We start from the raw sequence: 12,876 nt of genomic DNA on the forward strand, positions 1-12,876 counted from the left end.
GTTAGTATGTTAGCATCTACAGATTCTAATTTATTCAACAATCATGCAAGCATCAGAAAATCTGAAGTTTGATCTCAAAAGTAGGGACACAGAAAATGGTTAAAGCTGTGAGAAGGAACATAGGGTCTACAGTGAGTGCGAATGGTCTGTTTACCTGAGTATAAATATCATTTGCTACTTAATTCAACTCAAATCTTAGCAGATGGAATTTGTTTTGAAAAGTAAAGTTTAACAGGTTTATACAAGCGGGTGAGGAATTTACATGCCTTTTTAAAAAGCATTTTTGCAATCAGTCTCAAAAGTATTGTATCGTCACTTGTTCTGGCACAGTGCCAGGGTTTAGCAGCTCTCAAGAGTTAATATACCATGTTCTTTAGAGCTGACTTTAAGAAAAAGAACAAGCATTCCAAACCGGGCCAGGTAGCTTTGCCTTGAGGCGATCTGAGCCCCATGTGACAAGTTTATAACCAACAGCTGCCTGTCAGGCACATGGTAAAAGCCTCCCTAGCCTCAAGCAGCTTACATCTATGATAAATATGACTAGCACACTTGAAGCAATTAGGCTAGTAGAGGCCTGCGCGGTGGCTCATGCCTGTAATCCCAGCATTTTGGGTAGCTGAGGCCAGCGAATCACTTGAGGCCAGGAGTTTGAAGCCAGTCTGGGCAACATGGTGAAACCCTGTCTCTACTAAAAATACAAAAACAAGCTGGGTGTGGTGGCACGTGCCTGTAGTCCCAGTTACTCGGGAGGCTGAGGCACAAGAATCACTTGAACTCAGGTGGAGGCTGCAATGAGCTGAGATCACACCACTGCACTCCAGCCTGGGCAACAGAGCTAGACTCTGCCACTGAAAATTAGGCTGGTGTAGTCTGGAACTCGGTTTAATATCGTGTTGGTTTAGGAATCACTCAACATTCATTTTTCCATCCCTTAGATTTTAAAAAAGTAACAAGTATAGTCAGTTGACAGCATAAAGATCAGGCTCAGGGGTCATATGGGAAGGACACCTGCTGTCCTATCCTTGACTATCACTCTGTCTTTCCTCCCATAACACCCTCTGCCTCCCAGGTAAGCATCACCACCCTGAATTTAGTTCTTAATCAAGTCCATAAAGCCTTGACATGGTATGCAATTTATATGTAAATGATTTCCCCTGTTCTTAAAGTTTTATCAGTTACTCAAAGGGACCTGTAGTTAAAAATGGTAACAGTCATTATCTTGTATTCATTTACTTGCTAGTTTCTCCCTACTAGAACCTTGTGTTAGGCCGGTCTTGCATTACTATAAATAAATACTCAAGACTGGGTAATTTATAAAGAAGAGAGGTTTAACTGGCTTATGCTTCTGTAGGCTGTACAGGGAGCATGGAGCTGGCATCTGCTTGGCTTCTGGGAGGCCTCAAGAAACTTATTCATGGCAGAAGGGTAAGCAGCAGCAGGAATCTCACATGGTGGGAACAAACGCGGGTAGGCGAAGGTGCCACACACTTTAACCAGCTCTCACGTGAAGTGAACTCACTAACAAGGACAGCACCAAGCCATGAGGGATCCGCCCCCATGACACAAACACCTCCCACTAGGTCCCACCTCCAACACTGGGGATTATATTTCAACATGAGATTTGGGTGGAGACAAATACCCAAACTATGTCAAACATATCTTCCCTCTGTCTGCCAGGCTGGAGTGCAGTGTTGCCATTATGGCCCACTGCAGCCTCAACCTCCTGGGCTCAAAAAATTCTCCCACTTCAGCCTCCTGGGTAGCTGGGATCGTAGGCACACACCACCACATGCCTGGCTAATTTTTACAATTTTTTGTAGAGGTGGGGTTTGCCATGTTACCCAGGCTGTCCTTTTTTTTTTTTTTCTTGAGATTTTTAATTTTAGAAGAGCTTAGATGTACAGAATTATTACTAAGATAGTACAGACAGTCCCCATATATCCCACAGCCAGTCTCCCTTCTTATTAATATACTGAAATGGTACATTTGTCACAATGAACCAGTACCAATGTATTATTAGTAACAGAAATCCATGCTTTGTTCAAATTTCCTTAGTTTTTCCCTAATTTCCTTTTTCTCTCCCAGATTCCTATGCAGGATATCACATTACCTTTAGCACTCAGGTCTTAGGCAACTCTGGGTTGTGACAGTTACTCAGACTTTGTGATGACCTCGGCAGTTCTGAAAATCCGTGGTTAGGTATTTCATAGAATGAACATATGTTTCTTGAGAGCAGGGATTTTGTCTTACTCATCTTATGCCCCTGTATGTCATAGGGATCTGAAGTATGATAGCACATCATAGGCTCTTGGGACGTAGGTAACAAAAAATTGGCCAGCACGGTGGCTCACACCGGTAATGCCAGCACTTCTGGAGGCCAAGGTGGGTGAATCACTTGAGCCCAGGATTCAAGACCAGCCTGGCCAACTTGGCAAAACCCCATCTCTACAAAAAATACAAAAACTAGCTGGGCGTGGTGGTGTGTGCCTGTAGTCCCAGCTACTTGTGGAGCTGAAGCAGGAGGATTGCTTGAGCCCAGGAGGTCGAGGCTGCAGTGAGCTTGTGCCACTATACTCCAGCCTGGGTGACAAAGTGAGACCCTGTCTCAAAACAACCACCACCACCAAAACAAAACAAAACAAACAAAAAAAACGCAGTCCAAAAGTAGGCAGTGACTAATAAATGCTGCCTTGGGTTGATTTAAAAAGTAGAGTACTCCGATCATAGGAAGGCACAGTCCCATCAGATTCAGCACTGGTTAGATCATATCTACAAAAATCGTGTGAACCAAATTTTAAGTGGAATGGTGATAAACCCAAGTTTTGCCACAAACTGGTGATGGGTCCAGGAATCATGTTATATGAGTAACAGCTGAAGGAACTGGTGGTGTTTTCATCTGAAGTTTAAGGAAGGGTAAAATGCTTGTCTTCCCAGATGTGAAAAGTCCTATTACTCCAAAGGGCAGAATTAAGGCAATGGTCCAAAATTTCTCATATTTCAATGAATAAAGCCAGAATGTTACAAACAGAGCAGTGCTGCTTTGAGAGTTCCTGAGTTCCCAGTTAACAGAGAACTCTGACATAGACCAGAAATGGGATGGAAGTAATCCTTGAACTTGGGTGTAAACATCTTCCAATTCTCAAGAGCTTCTCAGCCTCTAAAGAGTTTCTGGGGAGTTTCTAAAGGCTTTATGAACCTGGGACTTGAGCTGGGTGTAGAAAGAAGGGAAAAGCTTCAGCTAGACTAGGGCAGTCATCACCCCTAGCGTTGGCACAAAGCAGACTGCAGTAGCCTGGCTGAAGCCCTTCCCTTCTTGTATTCTCAGCTCAATTGTTGGACAGTGAAGGCAGACTCATTGAGAAATTGTAGAGGAAATAAGGCTGAGTGAGTAGAATGAGGTTGGGTTATGGAGTTTTATTTTATTATTATTATTATTATTATTGGGAAGGAGTCTTGTTCTGTCACCGAGGCTGGAGTGCAGTGGCGCGATCTCAGCTCACTGCAAGCTCCGCCTCCCAGGTTCACGCCATTCTCCTGCCTCAGCCTCCTGAGTAGCTGGGACTACAGGCACTCACCACCACGCCCAGCTAATTTTTTTTTGTATTTTTAGTAGAGACAGGATTTCACCTTGTTAGCCAGGATGGTCTCGATCTCCTGACCTCGTGATCTGCCTGCCTCAGCCTCCCAAAGGGTTATGGAGTTTTGAAAGCCAGAAGAGAATACAGTTTTTGTGGGGTCAGAGATATCGCTGAGGATTTGTGATATGATACTGGTGATTTTAGGAAGAATGATGATTTTAGGAAGACTGGTTTTAGAAAGAATAATGATTTTAGAAAATGGTTTTAGGAAGAATGATCTGACCATATCAGAATAGGTTAGTGAGAGGAGATGGGAGTCAGAAAGCTTTCTGCAATAATGACAAATTGAGTAAGAGTGGTACATGGATATTTCATGGTACAAAGGTAAACCCTAAGAAAGAAAACAAAATTGGTAGAATTGAGGGATAGAATAAAGGAAAGGAAATATACTAACTCTGTTATTACGTATAAAAGTGAATTATAGATACTGAGATACTGGCTAAACAGAAAACAGCTATTATATAATCGGTATTACAAAGGTAAGTACAGGAACAAAAACACAAAGCTTTCTAATTATTAAAAGAAATAAGAAAACAAAGCGAACTGTCCATATAGTAAAATATACTTTAAAGGTATAAATAGCAAAAGTATAACAAAATAATCTGACAGAACTAAGTCCAAACATATCAAATCAATAAATGAAAACAAACTCAACTATTCAGAGAAAAAGAATTTCAGACTGAATCACAAAGTGAAAGTCAAATCTATGTTGTATGAGAGACAGGTCTAAAATAAAATGATTCAGAAACGTTGAAGATCAATGGATAAGTAAAGAGATACCAGAAAAACTCAAACAAAAAGAAAGGATCTTAATAACAGACAAGGCTGAATTTTGGCCAAAATGTATTAAACCAGATTTTAAAAAGAACACTTTATAATGCTAAGGGTTACAGTCCATGATAAGGATGAAGAGTTATTAATACTTCTGGATCAAATAACTGTAGCAATATTATCCAAAAACTATAAAGGTTATACAGAGAAATAACAGAAAAACATGGGGCCGGGCGCGGTGGCTCACGCCTGTAATCCCAGCACTTTGGGAGGCCGAGGCGGGCAGATCACGAGGTCAGGAGATCGAGACCATCCTGGCTAACACGGTGAAACCCCGTCTCTACTAAAAACACAAAAAGTTAGCCGGGGGCAGTGGCCAGCACCTATAGTCCCAGCTACTCCAGAGGCTGAAGCAGGAAAATAGCGAGAACCCGGGAGGCGGAACTTGCAGTGAGCCAAAATCGTGCCACTGCACTGCAGCCTGGGTGACAGAGCAAGATTCCTTCTCAAAAAAAAAAAGAAAAAAGAAAAACATGGGTGGTAGGTAAGAAACTAATTTATTTCTTTAAGTCCAACACAGATCAGTAACATTAAAAAAAAAGCAAGGATATACAAAACCCTAACATACCATTATGGTACATCTAATGGACACATATTAAGATACTCTGAGAAGGAAATGTTACAGACCTGGAATAACAAAGATGGCAGAGAAAACAAAGGATACTGCCAGATGTACAGAGATAGCCTGTCATGCATGCCAACAACAAAATTCTGTCTTCTAAAGAGTCCTTAGATAACTGAAATTGCTTTCTTTGTTGACCCATCTAGGTGCCTGAGATCAGAATACCCTTGCTGGCCTCTTTGCTAGCTACCAGCTAATCTGCAGCTTATCCAGTGAAAATAAAATTCGTGGTTTCCAAACTGCAAAAACACTTCCACTTTGGCCTTTGTTAGATGAGGTCCATCCATTACTGGATTTCACTTTACACAACAGTATACTAATAACTGACTATATTTCTGTAAGTTTTCTTGGATAATATCTAACTCTAATGTGAAGTTTCACAAAACTTAACTATGTATTAATCCACCAAAAAAAAAAATGTATCAATTCCAAAAAGTAGAATTAATACAGAAGACATTCTGATGAAAATGTGACTAAAAAGAAATATGTAATAGGACCAAAGAACCCAAATAATCTTTGGGTCAAATAAGAAACTGAAACTGAAACTTCAAAGTATCCAGAAAATCACTTGTAACAAAAATTCTACATATCATGAGCTTTGGGATAAAACTAAAGCAATGCTCAGAATAAAACTAACATCCAACTGAAAAAGTCTAAGAACAAGAAACCAAACAAAAGCAGGAGGAAAGAAATAAGACAAAAGCAGTAAAAATGAATTATAAAAGAGAAAAAGAAAAAAACTAATACCTACCTACACATGCAATACAACTAAACAAGAGAAAATAAAATACAGTTTAAACATTGGGAAGGAGGAGGTAAAATTACAACTATTTGCAGAATCAATGTATACCTGGAAATGCAAGGTAATCAACTGAAAAACAATCACACACAATAAGCAAATTTAGTAAATTAGCTGGCTACACAATTAAAATAGCTCTCACATATACAAACAACCAGTTAGATTTAATGCAAGATATACTCAATTATAATGGCCACCAAAATAAGATATAATGCCTAGCAATAAATATAAGACATGCACAAGATCTACAGAAGAAAATACTTTAAAATACTTATGACACAAAAGAAAGTTGCACAAGGCATACGATGTACTTTTATAGAAAGTGTAAACTTTATAAAGATGTCAATTGTCCTTAATCTATAAATTTAACACAATCTAACAAAGTAATTGTTTTAAATGACCTAAATAAGCAAAAATAACTAGGAAAAAAATGTTAAAGAATAATGAATATAGAAAAGCCTCATGACATTTTAAAATATAAATCTATGAAAAATAAAACACAATGGTACTGGCAAATAAGCTGACAGACAATTCTGTGAAACAGAATAGAAATTCCCAAAATAAACACATTTAGAATTTATGATATAATAAAGGTTGTACCTTAAATTAGTAGAGGAAAACAAATATTACTCAATAAATTGAGTTAGGTCAACTGGGTAGCCACCTAGAAAAACAAATTTAGATTCCACACCTCAAAAAATTTAAGTTTTAGGCTGGGCACAGTGGCTTATGCTTGTAATCCCAGCATTTTAGGAGGCTGAGGTGGGAGCATTGTTTGAGGCCAGGAGTTCGAGACCAGCCTGGGCGATATAGCGAGACTCTCGTATCTGTTAAAAATACAAAATTAGCCAGGTGTAGTGGTATGTGTCTGTAGTTCTAGCTACTATGGAGACTGAGGTGGGAGGATCACTTGAATCCAGGAGTTCAAGACAAGCCTGAGCAACACAGTGAGATCCTACCCCTACAAAAGATTTAGAAATTAGCCAAGCATGATGGTGCATACCTGTAATCCCAACCACTAGGGAGGCTGAAGTGGGATGATTGCTTGAGCCCAGGAGTTGGAAATTACAGTGAGCTCTGATCTCACCATTGCACTCCAGCCTGGGCAACAGGGTGAGACCTCGTCTCTTAAAACAAAATTAAATAAATGAATAAAACATTTAAATTCTGACCAAAAAGAAACTATGGAAGAATTCTTTTATAACCTCAAAGGCAGAATGTGCAAGAATACAAATGCAGGCCGGGCATAGTGGCTGCCTGTAATCCCAGCACATTGGGAGGCCGAGGTGGGTGGATCACCTGAGGTCAGGAGTTCGAGACCAGCCTGGCGAACATGGTGAAACCCCGTCTCTACTAATACAAAAACTAGCTGGACGTAGTGGCATGCGCCTGTGATCCCAGCTACTCAAGGCAGGAGAATCACTCGAAAGGATTACTTTTACAACTGAGAAAATATATTTTTTAGGGAAAAAAGCTTCTTAGATCAAAAGGTAGACTGACTTCATTATATCTTAGAGCAGGTTCTAGATAAAAGCCTTAGTTGGTATTTGTGCAGATTTTTTTTTTTTCAGTTTAAAAAAAATTCAGAGGTTCAAGTATTAAAGACCTCATTCCACGAGAACCTTCTAACTCTTGATATACAACAAAATTTGGGCCTTCCCTGGCTCAAGCAGAAAGAAGCCTACAAAGGAGCCTATAAAGATGCAAGGAACCTACAAAAATGACCTGGTCTAAGGCCACTTCCTTGTAGACTCAGAAAAATCTGTCTGGCAGATAACCTTTTCCCCTCTGTCGTCCTGTTCTATGAAGATCTCTCACGGCTGCATGAATTACCAGTGACACTCAGCATCAGTGCCCCTCCCTACTATTGGTCCTGAAGAAGTGAGCTTTCTTTTGAAAATTCAGATTTATTGAGGTATAATTTACACACAATAAAATGCACATACTCAGTAACTTTTGACACCTATGCAACCACCACCACAACCAAGATACAGAACATTTCCACTACCCTAAAAGGATTCTTTGTGCCCCTCCCACTCCATCCTCCCTGTATCCAAGCCCCTGGCCCCGGCAACCACTGAGAGAAGCACCCATGAGATGAGGATTTATCAACGTGAAATAAGTCTGCCTTTCCTACAGTTTCAAACAAATGGAATTATACACGATGTTCTCTTTTGAGTGTGGCTTCTTTAATTTGGCATGCTGTTTTTAAGGTTTATCCATGTTGTTTTTATTGCTGAGTACAATACTATTTTGTTTGTACTCAGCTGTGAACGAAACCAAACTACATCATATTAGAAATTCATGATAAGTGGTATTTGGGCTCATTAGTCACTTCATTCACCCATACGTCTTTCCAGTGATTCACTTTTCCCTCATCCAACAAATACTGTTCTAGTATTGCCTGTTATGCATCAGGCAATGTGTTAGCCATTGGTTAAATGTAAGCTGCACACTTGGTTCTGGGATCATGTACCTAATTTTGATTAGGTAAAAAGATTTTTGATTAGGTAAAAAGATTTTTGATTAAGTAAAAAGATTATTTTGTGTAATATTCAATAGTAGCCCTACTTATCTATGGGAATGTGAAACCTGTGTGGGGTAGTGTTAAACTTACATGGCTGGGCACCCAGTGTCTCGGTGTTCTTTGTAGACTTTGTGAATAGTCTATTTTTTCCATCATAAGAATGAGGTAAGATGGCGCAGCCAAGATAGTATGTCCATGTTCAAGACAAGAGCTAAGAAACATCTGTCACTGTTATCAGAAAAGCAAAATCTTCCCAGAAGCCTCCAGCAGATTTCCTCTTATGACTCATCCACCAGAACTGGGTCACATAACCATCCACATCTACAAGAAGGCCAATGAGGGTCTTGCAAAATGAAATAAGATGGTCATGACTGACACATATGAATCACAACTCACAGACTGAGGCTGGCAATTGTTATCCCAGGCAAAATTGAGGTTTCAATAACAAGAAAGATGGAAGAAACACATACAGGGTAGGCAATATGGAAATGCTGTGTCTACCATGACTTCTCATGACGACATCTGCAGGGAGCCTCAGGATGACTCTGGCATAGACAGGGCAATGTGAGTAATAAAGTGGAGAATGGAAAAAGAATTCCACTAGATGGGTACAACCTTCCCTAGCCCATACTAAATAAGATCTTTGGAGACTTCCAAAAATATCATACACAATTGGGACGTTTACTTTTGTTAACAAATGGATTCGTGCTCATAAAATCATAATTATGAACTTTCTCCCACTAATTATAAGACAAGATAAAGACAGAGAACATTTGCAGTCCCTGCCAAAAGGCACTCTCAAGCTCCAAAGCTTGAGTAAAGCACAGTTTCTAAGGAGAAGCCAGAGTCATATCATCTTCCTTCAGCCTTATTCCCTATCGTGCTCCCTCACCTCACATGTATGCTCCTCGAGACAGGGAAATTCGATCATGATTCTACTCTAGGTTCCAGGGGGCTGATAAATGTCACCCTTTTCTTCTCCCCAAAAAGGGAGAAAAGTCAGAATCAATGCACAGATAAAAATGAGAATAACGCAGATGAAGACCAAAGTATCAGCTTTAGAACTAATAAAACCCACCTTAAAGGACATGCCTTAGATGTGTTATCTCAGTGCGTGACCTAATAGATACTTTACCACAGAATTCAGTATTCTCAACCAGACACAGGCAGGGCAGGACAACTGTAGGCCTTCCCTACCAGAATAGGCTTACTGTGATAAACTTCCTGCATGTATGAGTGAACCAGACATGCCTCCGCTCTGCCAATGTGAAGATCAGAAGGGGAGAGAAGCCAAACATGCCCATTTCCTTATCCTCAACTCACAGATCATATAAAGTCTCCCTGCTACCCTGAGGAGGGGGAGTGGCTGAAAGTGTTCCTCACTCCTCTTTCTCCCTACGGACTGCAGTAGAAACTCCTACCCTCTGTGGAAACAGGAGAAACTAACAGTTCCTCTAACACTTCTGTTTACAAATACCCTAAAACTGTTTGGTCACTAAGTTTGGATCTTTTTTTAAGGAATAAATAGGGCACCAATAAGAACATTAAATGTAAAGGTGACTCTGGAAAGTTCATCTAAAAAGTAAGATCTCACAGCCCCCTCATTAGTTAAGTAGTAGAGACTTCATTCATGCTAACCTATATACATAAAGAATATATTATTTGGATGAGGTAAAATGCTAGTTTGAATGACAGAGACAGTCAGCTATCTGGAGAATTAAAATGCAGGGAGATTTGGGGGAGGGGTGTTAAAGAAAGCCATTGCTAGAATCTTTCAGTGGTACAGTATATAAGTTTATTTCAGGATCTGGGCTCCTTGTTTAGAGTGAGCCTTTAGCTCATGGCACTAGTCTTCATATATGTTACAAATTGATTTTGTTTGACCAATCCAGCATGAACAGTTTATTTGTAGCACCGAGGAAAGAAGTTCATTATTGTTATACATGACACAAGTCTACAGAACAGTGAATCTTAAATGCCAGTGTGCATTAATCAAAGAGCTAATTAATGCAGATTCCTAACACCCTACCCCAACTTCATAAGGTAAGTCTGGGGCAGGGCCTATGAATCTGCATTTTTAATAGTTACCCTGGGAAATTCTGATTCAGATTTTGGGAGGTCCATATTTTAAGAACCATTGCTATAGAGATGAGGTGAACTTTCATCAACTCCAAAACAGCTCTAGTTTCTTCTATTAGTAGCCAATCTATGCTCCTTTAACCTTCTTTGTCAAATATATTGTTAAATGCTATCTGACAAAAGAATTACTTCTTAATGAGCCTATTAGGTCAGTAGCTTTCTAACTCTGTGGTCCACTGGTAGAATATGAAGCAGCTTTCTCATTAATCATCCCCCTACTTTTGGTGTGCACTGTTCTAATCAAAGAGCTTTGAAGACAATAAAGGTATTACAGAAGATTCAGTTTGCCTACCCTAGCATCCATTTCTCCTTTTTTCCTTTGAACAGAAGCTTGATTTGTCATGTCCCCTTTCCCCCAACATCAACATTGCAAGCTGAACCCGCCCTCAATTACAGGGAGATGACTTAGAAGGCTAATAGTTATTCATTTTCTTTGCCAGTGCTTGGTTCAGAAACTGGCACATGAGGCCAGGTGCGTTAGCTCATGCCTGTAATCCCAGCGTTTTGGGAAGCCAAGTTGGGAGTACCAGTTGAGGAAAGCAGTTCAAGACCAGTCTGGTCAACATAGCAAGACCTTGTCTCTACACGCAAAATTTTCTTTTTTAATTAGCCAGGCATAGTGGCTCATGCCAGTATTCCCAGCTACCTGCTTGGGCCCAGGAGTTTGAGATCACAGTGAGCTATAATCATGCCATTGCACTCCAGCCTGGGCAACTGAGCGAGACCTTGTCTCTAAAAGCAAAAAAGGAAATGGGCACATGTTTAGAATCTGGCCAACAGGACACACTGGGGAACTCCGCTGGGAGGATTCTAGAAGTTTTCTAATACTGTGAGCAAATGTTGCCAGCTCTGGATGTGATGCCTGGAACTGCTGCAGCTGTCTTGCAACGGCTTGATGTTGAAGTCATAATTACATACTTTCACCCACCAATTGCAACATAAAATATGATGGAGAGTTGCAAAGAACCTGTGCCCTTGATGACATTACTGTGCCAGTGAATAAAGGCAATCACACCTCAAAGCCTACCCTATAGCTGGAGTTCCTGTCATCAATGAGTTAATTTTACTATTTAATCTTCTTGGAGTCTGGATTTGTTACTTGCTGCCAAAAGCATTATAACTGATACAGACATCTTTGTATCATGTTCTGTATTCTTCTCCAATATGGCTAGATTTGTGTACATTTCATTGTGCCCTCCTCAAAATGCTATCTTTTGGATTTCTGAATATTCTCAGATTTTTTTACACACGTGCATAAATACAGACACACGCACACACACATACACAGACACCCCTCTTTACTTAAGATGTTTATACTTCCCATGTCTTTTGAGGAGATGTGTTATATTAGTGGCTCCTGTTCCTACAGCTGCTAGTGCTCTTAAGGTTGTGAATGCTACTGAACCATGATTTTTGAAGCAAAAAATAAGATTTTAGCTACTTATACCTACCCACCTGGGTGCCGTAATTTATGAATGTCCTACACCAATTAATATGAAGAAGCTGCGCATCTTAGAAATTCAGCCATATGTATAGAGATAGTAAGTATTCTTGTTATTCAAAGCATGCTGGTGGCACTCAAGTGAGAAACTCAGTAAACCCTACTATTACAGAAAACGCACTTAGAAAGACAAACACCCTCTTCCAGCAATTTTACAGGTCTTTAAGTGTCACATCTAAATCTGCATTTGAATGAGTTGGGTACGGTTATAAAATGAATGTCAGTAAGGGAATCATGTCGAATACTGACAAAAGACTGTTCCATTAGCCCATCTAAACAAGCTAAATAATCTCAACCCTGGTTATAAAAATTGCTTTTAAAATCACAGAGGTACTTTTTAGTTTGAGGATTGATTCTCAAGGGTCCAAGACTCAATTTTCTCAAAAGTAAGGCTTAGTTATTCATATTCAATGGATGTAATAGGCTTCAAGGAGGGACTGGCTTGTGCGTCAGTGTACAGTCTTCCATGACTCTTTAAAAAAGTACGTATACTTTTGTGCCCTTGCCCCAACTTGCAACAACTCTGAAGGGCCATCCCAGCTCCGGAGTGCCCTTACAGGATCTCCTGACATCTTTGTTGTGACTGCATCACAGCTCAACTAACTCCTTCTTTTGCCTAATTCTGCTTCCTTTACTCCCTCACTCACATTACACTCAAGAATCATCCCCATTAAGGCACCTATAGCCAAATCACTGTCTCACAGTCTCTTTCACAGCAACCTCAACCTACAACACTTTTCCTTAACCCGGAGAGTTGGAGGCCTGCCCTGCCTCTCTTAAGTCAACCCCTTTCCTCTAAACCTTCATGAGAGCAGAATG

Source organism: Theropithecus gelada, chromosome 9 (assembly GCF_003255815.1).
Source record: "Theropithecus gelada isolate Dixy chromosome 9, Tgel_1.0, whole genome shotgun sequence".
NCBI lineage: Eukaryota > Metazoa > Chordata > Mammalia > Primates > Cercopithecidae > Theropithecus > Theropithecus gelada.